Source organism: Atractosteus spatula, chromosome 6 (genome assembly GCF_055471065.1).
Source record: "Atractosteus spatula isolate fAtrSpa1 chromosome 6, fAtrSpa1.hap1, whole genome shotgun sequence".
Classification (NCBI taxonomy): Eukaryota; Metazoa; Chordata; class Actinopteri; order Semionotiformes; family Lepisosteidae; genus Atractosteus; species Atractosteus spatula.
The window spans coordinates 8,234,883-8,249,346 of NC_142711.1; the positions used below are offsets into that span (position 1 = coordinate 8,234,883).

The 14,464-nt window shown below is 40.6% G+C and overlaps 1 protein-coding gene across 4 annotated transcripts in view; it reads left to right on the plus strand.

The window, feature by feature from the left end:
- Positions 1–14,464, plus strand: part of ncoa2 (nuclear receptor coactivator 2) — a 133,312-nt gene that overhangs the window by 36,731 nt on the left and 82,117 nt on the right. For 3 of the 4 annotated variants that reach the window (XM_088919174.1, XM_088919173.1, XM_088919177.1), the window contains exon 2: positions 10,091–10,173. The exons of the other annotated variant lie outside the window; for it this stretch is intronic. The gene's annotated coding sequence lies outside the window, so the exon portion shown is untranslated. The remainder of the gene's footprint in view (positions 1–10,090; positions 10,174–14,464) is intronic. 4 annotated transcript variants of the gene reach the window in all.

The following is a 14,464-nucleotide window of genomic DNA, read 5'->3' on the forward strand; positions in this document are numbered from 1 at the left end:
ACCACAAAGTAGCTCGGAAGCCGACAGTAGCCGAGCAGTTAGAGTTTACGTGTGTCGAAATTGCCGAAAAGTAAAATATTTGCATGGGTTGCATAAGGCAGGGTTAGTTGCAAACGTGGACAGGAACCCAGTCAAAGGTCTAGGCAGACGGTAAACCAGAAGAACCAGAACTGCAGAGGCTGAGCACCGTGTGTGTTAATAGCAAATAAAAGCAAGGGCAAAGATGTGGAAGAATTTTTCATCTGTGGGAATAGCCTTTTGTGTTTGTTTATTTAAAGATATGCATGCTGACTTTTTTTTGCAGTTTTCTTAGTTGCTTGAAATGAACTTTGCAGACATTATTCAGCCTATGACATAGTTACTTTAGTAAGTGGTAAAGACAAAAAGTTCTCCCAGTATGCTTACATATTAAGAATTGGAGGTGGTAAGATGACTTTTACAAAGAAACGCAGAACATGGTTTCCAAGAGGCTGTAGCGAGAATGAGTGTTTGCTCTTTCCGTTTTTCATTTTACTGGGGTTAAATTATGGCAAATTAAAGGATTAATTTTAAACTGAATTATCCTTCAGGAAGGCAAGGGATTTTAAGTGTGATTACAAGCATTTTCTAAGGAAGAGACTCTGTATTTTAAGAGTTCAGAGACTAATCCTAGGATCGGGGGGGATGAGCTGAAAGGTCCTTTTCTTTCTAATTACTTGCAGAATGTAATTAAAAAGGTATTCTGCATTTTATGTTTGAAAAATATCCCAAGAGTAAAAACAGTTGCTGTAGACCTAAACTACGCTAATAAACTGCCTTATGAATGGAAGCTGCAGGAAAACTTTTTTTTAAATTACTTTTTGCTTTTTTTAACCAAATGACCCTCGTCATGGGTTGTGGTGGTAGGATATTTCTGTACCTCAGAATAGTTAAGCTGGTTGAACAGATCCGTTGAATTTTTCTTCCGTTCCTCTTGGGTAAGAGTTTTTTTTCTTGTAGGATGAGGTTAGCTCTCCTGTGAAGGAACTCCCCACACAGATGTTAGGAAACCAGATTTGGACGCCTTTTGTGCTGTTGAGTGTCAGTCTATATGAACTCATTCATTAGTGCAAAACACCACGTGAGACGTCTGGTTAGCCCCAAATGGGCTTTTTGCATCGAAATGCTCAAGCTCAAAAACACATTCTAACACAAACTGAGTGCTGCAGGAGTGAAGCATAATGGATCTGGTTGTGATAATGAAGGGGTTGGCTCCCTCTGAGATCTTAATGTGTTTTAACTAGAAGTGAAGACAGTCTCCATCCTTCTGTTCGTTCTGTAACCTCTTTATCCAGTACATGGAGGGGGCCGGAGCCTATCCCAGCAAGCAGTGGGCGTGAGACAGGAAACATCCTGGAAAGGACACCTGTCCATCGCAGGGTGCACACACTCACACCAGGGTATGTCTTTGGGCTGCTGGAGGAAATCGGAGCACCCAGAGGAAACCCATGCAAACGTGGGGAGAACATGCAGATAGCACCTCAGGGACTGCAGCCAGGGCTCCAGCACTGCAAGGGTGTCATGCCAACCACTCCCCCACCATGCTGCTCTGCATATAGTATGCTTTTTCATCCTTTCTGTCCATGAAGAGAGCCATGGGATCTTTAAAACCGAAGCACCTTTGCTTCACCATACTGGTTTTGGAACTTATGGTACTTAGAGCACAGCCTTGCTTTCCCTGGAGGTGTCCTAACCCAGTACGGACCACACCCAGCCCAGTCTTGCTTAGTTTGTGAATTTAGATGACGTCAGCCTACAAGATGCTGCAATCAATAATTAAATACTAGTGCATTGCACAATTGTAACACAGCAGAAAGGCTGCAAACCAGAAGAGGCCAATCAGATATTTGGGTTTAGTAGCTAAGTAATATATTGATCTTCTTATCTCCCTGTATAGTATATCCCTGTATCTTGCATTGCTCAATTACTGAATTTTTACTTTGCGCAGCCGAGCTAAATTTAATCTTATGCACCTTTTTAAAGGGTGTGTGCAGATGGGATTTATCCATATTTTGCTGAAACCTTGTGAACAAGCAGTACAAAGGACACTTGCAAGTGGGGATCGTGCTTTTCATTTTCTATAATTCAAACCTTGACTTGTGTTCATTCTGTGTTATAAATGTCTCATTGTCAGGTAGTAGTAGCACTCACAGAAGTACTCTCTAACAGCTCATCAGTACATGTTTGACTAAAATGGATAGCAGACAATGTGGCCAATTACAGTGGACCACTGTGATAGTGAATGTCACATACTGTAGAATTAACACCACATGCTGTTGTTATTATGATGCATCTTGAGAAACAACTGTGGTCTTTCTTTAATATCTAATGTGGCACAGATAAGTCACATCCTTGTAATTATTTTTGCATTAATTTATTTTTCCCATTTAATATGATAAAAGCTGTGCTGATGCAATGTACATGGAACAGATTGTTTAAAAAATTTTAAAAAACTGTTTAAGTTCCTCAGACAGTTACATTAAAGCTACATCTTTAGTTATAACGTCATTAAGAGCTATCAATTGGCAAATATTCAAATACTGTAAAACCGTGTCGGTAACTTTTAATTGCATTCCTTCATTACTTTTCAAAGGAACTGTTCATATTCATAAGTATTAAGTCCAGTGATCACCTTGCCTTCATCTGTCACCACTTCTGTTTTGTGTAAATATTGCTGTTTCTATGAAATTTTCTGTTAGATGTAAAAGAAAGAATTTTAAAAAATAGACATTTGAGAAAACAGAGTCATTGTTAATCTACAGTACTATGTATGTGAATTGCATAGAGCTCCAGGCTTGCTACATGCAGCAGGAAAGAGGCCTCCCTGACTGTGCCTTTAAGTGAGGAATTTCAGGTCAACAGTGAATCAGCTGCTTTTGTAGCCCCACTCTTTTGCAGCTGTTGACAAAAAAGAAGCTTCTAAGCCCCTTCATTAGCATGTACATGACAGGAGCCCTGTTTGGAGCGCTAACACTGCACTGCAGCATGGATGCGCTGTTCTGCTCAAACATGTTGAAATCTCTTGTTTTTACTGCATTTCCCCTGTAGCATAGTGAATGAGAATGTATCTCGTTTACCGCCTTTGTAAGATCTAGTCCGAGACCCATGTTCCTTTAATGCAAATTTGAACACCAGGAGAGGAGGCAGGGGTGCTACCCAGCCACGCTGTTGAAGCCTTTCTTTCAGCAAACGGCTGGATAAGATCCTTCAGTCGGGACAGTATTCACATCTTTACACTGGGTTGTGGGAGTGTGGAGTAAGCTACCCAACTGTGCTCCTGAAACCCATGTTCTGCCTCTTTCAAGAAATGACAGGGTGTGATCCCCCTGTCAATTAGATACTAACAGCCAAACACACAAAAAAGAGCCTGACAGTCATCTCTTGTTACTTCCTTTACTGTTCCAGATTGGAAAATGTGCTTTGCAGGCGGGTAAAATACATAACACATTACACAATACATTTCACACAGCATGAACCCATTTGCAAATAAGAGACACGCATGAGAAAGAAAATATTTATAAGAGAAGTAAAATATACAGTCAGTTGTCCAAACTGAGCAGGTTAATAGCCGTGGGAATAAAAGATGATTTAGTTCTGTTGCTCTTGAATCTAGGCGATGAGGACCATTATGTTCTTAAATGAAGGCTTCCTGATAAGCAGCAGAAGGTTAGGTGGAAGTTTTATTTTAGAGCTTTAGATGTATATATGCTGTGTGTCAGTACATTCCTAAATCCTAAGATGCCTTCTGGAACTTTGAAAGGAGAATGTCAAATTATCAACTGTTCAAACATTTTTTGAGTTTGAGGAGCTCAGTGGTAGCTTCAAAGAGATGGGCAACCTGGTACTGACTGACCTTTGACCCCTTGCAATTACTGGGTTGACCACAAAGCATTTTTTTGTTCTATTTTGTTCTCAGATATATCAAATATATGCATAGCGTTACCCAGAGATTTAACATTTTGTATTGTTCTTATCATTCATATTAATCTCATGATCAGACATACAGTTGTGTAAATACAAATACACTATGTTTAAAGAAATACACATTTTGACTGCTATCCTTTAGTCTGTAAATAGTGCAGTGCTTAACAGATATTCAGAGTATAAGACTTTGTCGAGTAGTGTGGTTGCTACTGTTCTGCCAAGGCAGCACCCCCTTTTGATTAGTTGGTCAGTCTCAGCTTTTGTCGTAATGCCAGCTCCATCAAGTGTTAACTCCCATACATTTTCCAAGCACTTTATCCAATACAGGGTCACAGGAGAAGCCTTAGCCTATTACAATGGGTCAAAGGCAGGGTACACCCTGGATGGGAAGCTAGTTCATTACGGGACACACAACAGACAGATGCACTCACTCTGGGGCCAGTTTTCCCAGAAGTCAGTTAACCTACAAGTATATCTTCTGCACCATAGTTTTAGCTGTACAGTTTTTTTTAATGAGCTTCTATATGACTTTTGCTTCACACCCACTGAAAGACAACCATTAAAATTGTATTAAATTATGTAGATGTCACACAGTTGATGTAACGTGGCTTTTTTATATATAATTAAGTATTAACTTAAAACCTTATGAAAATGAATCGCAGTAACATGAGCACCCCGTGTAGAAACAGCTGTTCTGAAAGGTGTAACAATTCCGGTACCAGGGTAGTGAATGTAGCGCATGGTAAGGGAACATCAAGTCCAGGTCTTCACATTGAATACAAGGCGTTGTCACAAAATGACCAGTAAAGCTATGTGAACTAAATTAAGAAAATGACACTTTACAATGCAAGGTGTGCTCCTGAGCTTTCAGAAAGCAGACAGAAACCTTTGTTCTTTGTGTGATTCAAGCCATGGCTGATGTTAGTTCTCAAAATGTACATAACTTAAAAACAGCCAGAAATAAGGAACTGGGTTGCACTGGGCACAGTGACATTGCTTGTCCTGCATGTAACTTGGCAGTGATTACGCCAAATACTGATTACTCACTATTAATCTCATACATTAGCTCCAGGAGCATAAAAAGTTTGTGAACCCCATAGGTTGGTTCATATTCTTGTGTGTTTTAGATGTAGTATAAGATGTAATTGGGTTTTCTGTGAAAGTCCTTAATAAAAGATGAAGATAACCCTCATTAAACTTAAAATGCAAAGACGATAATTATATCTGGGTTATCTGATGATATTCAACGGTAAAGCTAACAGATTAACAGAGTAAGTAACAGATTAGCTCCCACCTGAAGAAGGCTCCACGGCCGAAATGTTGTGTTTTCTTTCTTCTCTTTTCAGGATGGAATAAACCTATTACTTGTTCCTTCAACAGTAAATATTCTTTTGTAAATAAGTACTTTATATGATGCCTTTGATTCACTGACTGGTGGTACCTCCAGAGATTTTCTGTAACTGTTTATTCGTCTGTTTCATTGGCTTTTAAGAATATTGTCCCAATCTTACTTCAAGAACCGCTTCATTCCGGTGACATTTGGGGGGTTTCTTTGCTTGAATCGCTTCTGATCCTGGCATAACCTTTCACCGCGGTTTGGATCACAGCTTTGAATTGGCCAGCCAAAGGAGAATATTATTTCTTCTTCAGCCGTCCTGCTGTAGAGCTACTCGTACGTTTTGGACTGTTTTCTTGCTGCATGACCCACTTTCGGCTCAGCTCCTGCTGTTGAATGGAATTCAGAATCTGCTGATGCAACACTGAATCCATGATTTCATCAATGATGGCAAGAAGATGAAAAGAGTAGAAAAGAAAAAGTAGGGTGTAACCCCGGCGTCAAATTCCCATTGGCCCTTACCAATCATGGCCTCCTAATAATCTCCATCTCTGAACTGGCTTCATCACTCTGTTCTCTTCCCCACTGAGAGCTGGTGTGTGGTTAGCGTTCTGGTGCACTATGGCTGCCGTCGCATCATCCAGGTGGGGCTGCACATTGGTGGTGGTGGAGGGGAGTCCCCATTACCTGTAAAGCACTTTGAGTGGAGTGTCCAGAAAAGGGCTATATAAGTGTAAGCAATTATTAATTATTATAAGAAGCAGTGGTTTCTTCCTGGCCATCTCGCCATGAAAAACCATTCCGGCTCAGTCTTCTCCTGATGGGTGAGGCATGAACATGAGAGACATTCGTTGCAGCACAAGAGATCTGCTGGTTCTTTGATAGTTGTTGCCCTGGAGTTCTTTGTGACTTCCTGGATGATGGACCAGTTGCTCTTGGAGAGATCCCGGCAGGGAGACCGGTTCTGGGTAGAGTCGCCGCTGTGCTAAATCTTTTCCATTTGGAGACTGACTGAATGGATGGAGTTCCAAATGTTTATATATGGTTTTGTGGCCTTCCACTGGGTTTGAGCTCCTCTGAATTCCCTTTTGATTGTGAAAGGTTTTCATTTACTGTAGAACCACACTCACAAACCTTCTGACCATGATGTAGGATAGGGCTGCTCAGACTTGATCCTTGTTTAATTACCCGCTTAATTGTGCGAAGTGAACTAGGGGTTCATTTACACTGATTCTGAATTATTTTCTAATTCATATTCCATTGCATTTTAGCACATGTTGAACTGGTAAAAATATAAACCCTTTTGGTTATTTAGGAAAGGCCTGTTTTTTTGATTGAACAATATTATTATGGCAATAAATGATAATTTCCATGATTATATTGGAAGTTCACAAACCTTTTTCAGCACTGTATATTGCATGCCATACACGTTATGAAAAAGGATAATTATTTTTCTCCTGTTAAAAGAGGCTTAAATACGAATTTCAGTTTTAAATGTTATATTTGCATGTGACGGAGCTACCCATCTCGGTGTTATGTGAGAAAGCACTTTCTGAATAAATCATCATGTATCATTGACTGAGCAAGTTAGTGCTTGCTGTTTCAATAGATGAAACAGCCAGGCTAGCTCAGGAACGAGTCAATATTACAAAATATCATCCACTATATGATGGGGTAGAGGTGCCTTTGATTTATTTTTTTTCTGCATTATTAAATGAGAACAATTAAGAAGGTTATTGTATTTGAGTCAAAATCAATCTTATTTTTGTTCAAGATAAGTATTTGCATAGAACACCTTGACCTTCAAAATATCTGATACTTGTAATATTGTTCTGTTTGTATCTTTAAACATGCTGAACTCTGTCCATGCTTTATGTGGGGTATAAAAGGTCTTTTATTTACTGCAATGCCTTTCAGAAACTCCAGAAAGGTTACCTTTGAAGTAAATATATAGATATCACTTTAATCTCTGATGCTGTTTTATCATTTATAGATAATACAAGAGTATTAAAAGAATCTGGATTTTTGTTTTGCATTAACTTTAAAAGAAGATGTTCAAGGGTTGTTACCATCATATCTTATTTTTCACAGAATCTTCAAAAAACGACCCGATTAGAATTCTACAATTCTAATTGTCCTATGCCCCGAGCTTAGTAAAATATTAAAGGCTTTTGTGAATGGTGAACATTCAATTGATTTATTGACAACAAGAGCAGCCTAAATAGTTACGTTTAAATAAGCAGTTGGGTAGAGATTTTTTTGGAGACGCTATGCTCTTCAACAGGGTTTTAAGCTTTTTAATATTCCATAATGAGTGGTTTTTAATCTCTTTTTTTAAACTGGGAGTCCACACTGAGATGCATTTGAAACCCTTGCTCTGAGACATATGTGGGTGAACTGCTTAAAAGGATGCTGTATTTTCTTTGTAGCAAGGGAGTATTGGCCCTGTGTCTTCATGGTACGATAAATGTTGAGAGATTAAATGTTAACTGAGTGAATCTTACTTCACAATGTAATATGTCAGCACTTCGCTGGTTAAACAGTAAGACTTGCTTTGTGTCTGTAGGAGCTGCTCAGAGAAGGTTTTTAGTTTTTGACTTCTGTCTGTCTTGTGCTTATCTTGCTTCTGTTTTTGCTGATGGGATTAGCAGTGCTGTCTTTAGCAACTTTAAACAAACAAGATCCCTCTTTGGGTGTAGTTTGAAACAGTGACATGGGACATTAAAACATAGACTGTGCTCACTAGAGCTTGCTGTAGTCAGAGTAGCAGTACATGGATGAGTACATTGGATAGCATGGAAAATGAAGTGTGCTGTTTCTTCAATTCCTGCTAGTGGGTGAACTTATATGAAGAGCGGAACTGGTCTTTTAATTCAGTACATGGTCTTTGGTACAGTACTGTCGGGATGTGATCAAGTTTACCGTTCATTTTTCCATCATCCCGAAGGGCAAGTACTTTCATATCTCAAATATCAGGGTTTTCGTTAAATCTGTGTAGTGCAGTGGTAAGATCCTGCTTTGAAATCTTTCCTCGGAATTTGCCGAATGCTCTGGATTGCCTGTCTTTGTGTTCGGTTCTGTCCAGCAGTGGTAGAAACGTCTGCTCGTTGAGAGACGGATATCTTTGCGACCTGTGATTGGGGAAGATCCTGCCGTCAGTATGAGTGAAGTACAGTTGCTGACGTGCTCTTCTCAAAGATGTGATAACACTTGGCATTTAATTATCTAGAAATGCTCCCACTGAGCCCTTCCAGGTACTCTTCACAGACGCGTTATTTTTTCTTAATGATGGTAAGTCCTTTTCCTTGCAGTTAAAGTACTGTTTCTGATAATATTCAGAAATGTTCTGTGTTGGGAGATCTTGATGTTCACTGCAGTATTCTTTTTAAGCTTTGCTTCATAGTACTTTTGAACATTTGGCTTCTGATTTCATATGAGCAACAAGGATAAAGTAGCAGGACTTAGTATAATAAGAGATGTTGTAAACCACTTTCAAAGTTTTAAAACCCCGCAGTTAATGCTGTACAGCTTTGCCAGTAGCCATGTTTTAACTCTAGATCCATTTTTTTACATGCTTAGATTTTGTTTTCAAACATTCTGGATTCCTAAGAAATCCCTCTTGTGGAATTGGTCAGCCCTAGTCTGTATTGTGAAGGATATTGCTTCTTCACCATCAAGGTCCAAGCCTGGACACTGTTCTGTTTTGTAAACCTCGTCCTCTCTCTGTTGCTGTATCACAGGAAATGGAGACAGACATTGCTCAACAGTCATGTAAAACAGCCTAGGACGTGTCTTGGCAGGAACTGTAATTTGGAGACCGGGAAAGTGCCGCAAGTTAGATTTTTTAAAAATGTGAAATTCTTAAGTTTATTAAGTTGGTTATTTTTGTCAGAATTTAATAGTCAACACGACTTTATTCTTTATGAAAATAAAGAATTAATAAAGAATGATGTGTTTTTCTTGTGTTTGGGGGAGTCTATGTTTATAATTCCTGTATAGTGTAGATTTTTTTTTACTGTAAGCTTTCAGTGAATATACAGCTGAATTTAGATTCGCAGCATTTAGGCCATTCATAAAAAGATTTTGCTCTTTGGTTTTGTTCCTTGTGATGCTGTTTGTTGTTGCAGTTATCCTGTGCATTAAGTTAGTTTGTCATGTCGAAAATAAATTGTAATTAAATGGTGGACTTTCCCTTGCTGGGTCGCAATACTTGTATCAGTTCAGCTTTACTGTTACCTCTTGACATTTTGGAGCTTGTAGAGCTATTGGAACCTTTTATTTACCTTTTATAATGTGAGAATTTGACAGAGTCGCTCCTAGATGAGGACGTACCACAAGCTTAATTACTAACCACTTAGGCGTTGTTTTGAAAGCTGTGGGAAAGCGCACATGTAAGCCAGTTTGAAAACAGTTCTGTTGTAACATTTCGCACCACAAGACCATTTCTCAAACGGAGAAGGATAAAACTCAAACAAGTTTCGTTAATCTTGTAATTTTGCCGAAGAGCCGATTTGATACAAAAGAAAAAAACCTGGGAGGCACACAAAAACTCCAGGAGCAGGAATAGAGAACTCTGCCCAGTGTTAGTTTCATTTTTTGTAGCCAGCTTTGGATTTGCCTGTCTGTCTAAAACAATCTTTTACTAAATCATTAAGCTATTAAATATTATTTTATTAACAGCATTTACCGAATAAACCAAGAACTGTATAGCACACCGGGGGGGGGTCTATTCCTCGTGTTTGATTTTCAGCAGGCAAATCATTAAGTTGTAAATGCAGATTTTGTCTAACAACAGGTGTCTTTCCTTAACAGAGAGAAGTGGATGATGACTAAAGATTACCAGTTATTCTACTGCTGCAGAAATGCCCTAGGGGCGTGTTTGGACTAAAGCCAAGGTGAGCCGATCAAAACCTGCTGAACCAAATTGTTACCCTTTTCTATCAGCAGTGCTGACAGAAGGCTGCATGCCTGTTGTGTAATAATTGCTGGGCCTTAACCTCTCTTCCAACACGTCAGCTGTTGAAATCATGCATTGCGGTGATAGTGTCACCTTTTTTTTTAGTGTGTCATTTTAGCTTCCAAGTTATACTGGGGATCCATGACTGGCGGTTAAATGTTGTCAGAAAACCGTATTTTGTTGCAGATGGACAAAATAGTTTTGTCTGACATCTTTTGGTTATGATGTACTACATCAAATCATTTTTCTGGAAACTTCTGAAAGGCTGTACTTCAGTAGAGGAAAATGGCTGCTTCGATTTTAAAAGAGTGATACCATTAGCGTCCAAAGTCTCTGCGTTTAATGAGATTACGAGACATCCTCTCTGCTAAACAATCCACTTCCTGTTTTAACCATTAGCATACCTAATTAGGAGTATATCCCATGTGTAAGGCCTTCCTTCATTCACATGAAATCAGGATTTACTAAAAAATCGTTTAGTCACTAATTTGACAGAGACACAAGGCAAGCAGATAGTCTAATCTAGGCACCTCGTTTTCACTTAAAATGCATGACCAGATAGTCAGCAAATTTCATTGCTTAGAAAGTGTGTGATGTGGTTTGTGTGGGAGTCCTGACATCACTTTCCACAAGCACTTGACTTCAGGTAGGTGAAAGAGGAATGTTCTTATTATGACAAGGGAAAGACCTTAAAATGTGCGTCTTAATGAGATAACGGGCAGCCCAGGGCACTGTAAGAAATTATTATTTGACTTTGGAGTATTGTGTTTAAAGCCGTGGTGTTTGGTACCAGCAGAGGTGAAGAGAAAACCGAGTTTCCTCTAAAGCTTTAGGTTTCATAGAAAGTGAAAGGGAGTAGAGTCAGAAAACAATAGTCGCCTCTCTCTCTTGTGTAAAAATGCACAACCAAGTCCGTTGCTATGAAGCTATGCCGTTGTCAGTTCTGTCATGTGATGAAAGGGCAGGCTATTATCTCAGTAGAAAGGAAACCACTTTTCTGAGTAGAGCAGCAGAAGCTAGAGGAATTTTCGAGCGCTGTGCTGCGCTGGATTTTCCTGGGGGCTGGGGGCTGGGGGCTGGGGCTGGGGGTGGGGGGTGGGTGGTGGGGTGTGGGGGGGGGGAGGGTTCTAGCTCATCAGCAGCTCTGTAAGGATTTGCATTGGTAGTTTGTCAGCTGTCATTAGGAGCAGATGACAGAGGAGATAAGCTGCTGTTTGCACATGTCCTTGCCGGGCATGTGCGTTAGTTTACATCATGACTGCGCCGTCTCGGACGGGATGGAAATTTCTCTGGCGAGATTTTTTTTTTCTTTGTGTTGGCGCGAGAAGGGAGCGGATTGGAAATCTCAGTTTCTGCGTTCACTTTAGGTTCTGGTGAAAAAGGTAGGCCCTTGTAGTACAAAAAGAGACACTGTAACACTTTGGAAGGAGTGATCTTTTAAGACCACCACAGAATGACTAGATTGTTATATTTGCATCAGGTAATTGATGATAATCTGATAACATTTTTTTTTTGGCTGAAAACGTGACCAGAAAGCTGTGTCAATCTGCATTTCTGTTTGATGAGAACATTTACATGCTTGGATCCTTCCAAGTGTTTAAGTTAGTACAAATCGGCATTAATGGAAACCACTGCCAGGTAAAAAGGGTGCGTGTGTGTTCATGGACAGGAGAGTGACCACGGCTGACGACACGAGGACAGGCCTGCAGCAGCCTGAGCTGACCTTTCACTTTGAGGGTGGTCCTTCCAGAGCAGGGCCTCAAGCAACTGGGGAGCGACCTTCTGCTGCCTGTGCTGTGGGCAGCGCCGCGGGCTCAGGCGCTGACTTGTTTCTGTATGTTGTGGGGAGGAAAACAAACTTGGGTCAGTGCTGGAGTTGAGAGTGGTCATTGTGGATTGTTCCAGTCGTGGGGCGTACCGTGACGTTTGTGCCGAAGATGTGATTTCCAGTTCATTTTGGAAGAAAAAAAGTGTATATATACACTAGTATGTATAACAGTATATGATGGTTCATGACCTGGCTTTAAACTGAATTAAAGATTATTAGATTATAATGTGAAAAGGATGGTTCAGCGTTAATCTTGATAAATGCTTCCAGTTTGCCTTTGAAGGACATGAAGAAAAACAAGTGTGGTGCCGAGCTGCTTGTTTTTTTTTGTCATTCTTCCACGCGTGTATTCTTGTTATTGAATAGATGCTCCATGTGGTCATATACAAAACTGTTTACAGTTGTTTAAAAAGGTACTGCCTGTAGATGTATGCATGTGATGACCTCTGTTCTGTGCCCAGTCGGCCCTCTGCAAGTTAGTGGTGTGGTTTGATCACTGATTCTTTTAATCACCAATGCATTTCATAAGCAAGCACCTCACTTTTTAAATGTGCTTCAGATTAGTCCAGGAGCCACCCAGTCACAGAGGAACTCGAAAGAGAACCACAGGCTTATCTTCTCTCTGCACCGTGATAAAAGTGCCAACTGGGTGTGAGAAATGGTAGACATACTCCACAACTGAGCATCTGGACAGCAGCCCTTTCGGTTCGGGGAGAGAAAATGGGGAACCTCGCTTATCGCATCTTTACAAAATCACCACCTGCTTCTTTGAGGCGGCAGAGGAAATCTCTTTTGTTTGTGTTGTGTGTTGTGTGACTTTGAGATTCAAGGTGCAGCCAGGATTTAGGGCCCAAATCAAGACATGAAGAAATGGCCAAAAAAATGGCATTTACAATTGAAAATTAGAGTTTATACAATAATCACACCCAGCCATGTCTTGAAAGCTGCCAGGGTACACTCCCACACCCCTTTGTGTAAAGTAACAGGGACTTCTGTTCTTGTGTTTTAATGCGCCTCCACCTAGAATTCCACTTTTATCCTTTGGTTTGTGTCTCACTGTTGAAAACAGTGTTACCTGTTGTGTATTTACCTGTATGTGGTATTTTTATTATACCACAAGTTGAGGACCCAACTCCGTTTCCTTCCATTGCTGCTGGTGTTTCCCCCCCAAAGTTTTTTTCCTAGCAAATTTTTACTGTGAACATGAATATGACAGAAATATAAAGGGCAGCCACTGTTAAAAACACACTTGGTTCAGTATGGAATAACTACAAGCAAAGCTTTTTATTATACTAGAAACAGACAGTGCAAATAGACAAATCTAAGAGGCTCATTAATGCCCTCCAGGGATAGTAACAGTGAAGTCTCCCTGGGTGCTCTTTAGGGGTTCAGCAGGTAAGAGTATGTGCTTAGAGCACTAGTTAAGTCTGGGGCTCCCTGGGCCCCCAGGCGGTGGTATAGATGGGGTAGCTGGTGGTGAATGGGCCCCCCCACAAAACGAACAACATGATGAAACGTCAGTCCTAAATTCTGCGCACTTTAACAAAATCATTTTCTCCCCCCCTTTCAAATATTCAAAGATATTTTATACGTAATATATTGAAAAAAAATCTATTTCAATGAATAATATCGACTATACAAATTCAAATATAAAAGTCAAATCTTCAGATATTTTTCAAATGTTCAAATATTTAGTTGGGTGAGGGAAGAGCCGCTTCCTCACGGGCTCTCGAGTTCGATTCTGTGTGGAGTCTCCATGTTCTCCCCGCGACTGTTCTCCAGGCACTCCGTTTCCTCTGTTGCCTCCCAGAGACGTGCCGAGTAGGTTGATCGGGCGTCTCTGAAACGGGCTGTGTGAGTGCACCCTGCAGTCCAAGGTGGAGTTCCTCCTTCCTGTCTTCTTGCCTTCTGAGAGAGCGGGGGCTGCTGCAGGCTGTACCGGTAACGAGCACTTTTTGCTGGCTGGGTGTTTGTGGTTGAGCAGACTGCGGGCAGTGCTGACAGCTTGTAGAGGTGTATAGGCGGGGGAGTGCGGCTTTCCTTCAGTCCGTTGTATCAGCCGTGCACTGTGGAAACAGTCCGGCGAGGAGTTCTTCGAAGAAAACTTTAAAGGGGAACCGCAGTGCTATTTTTATATTACGGGGTTAGAAAGAATTGGCATTGATAAGTGCATTTCAAGCCGCAACAAATGTAAAGTGTGTAAAACCTCCAATTTTACACAGCGCCATATTGCTGTCACTGACAGGGGTTCAGAACAAGGCAAGAAATCTTCCTGTGACGTGAATTGGCCCAGTTATATTGTGAACAAGCAGGCTCGTGAATCCACATCTCTTTTTAATCCAATAGAAATATTGCTCTTGACATCGGGACGCTTTTGCCGACAAATACTACTCTGCGTCCA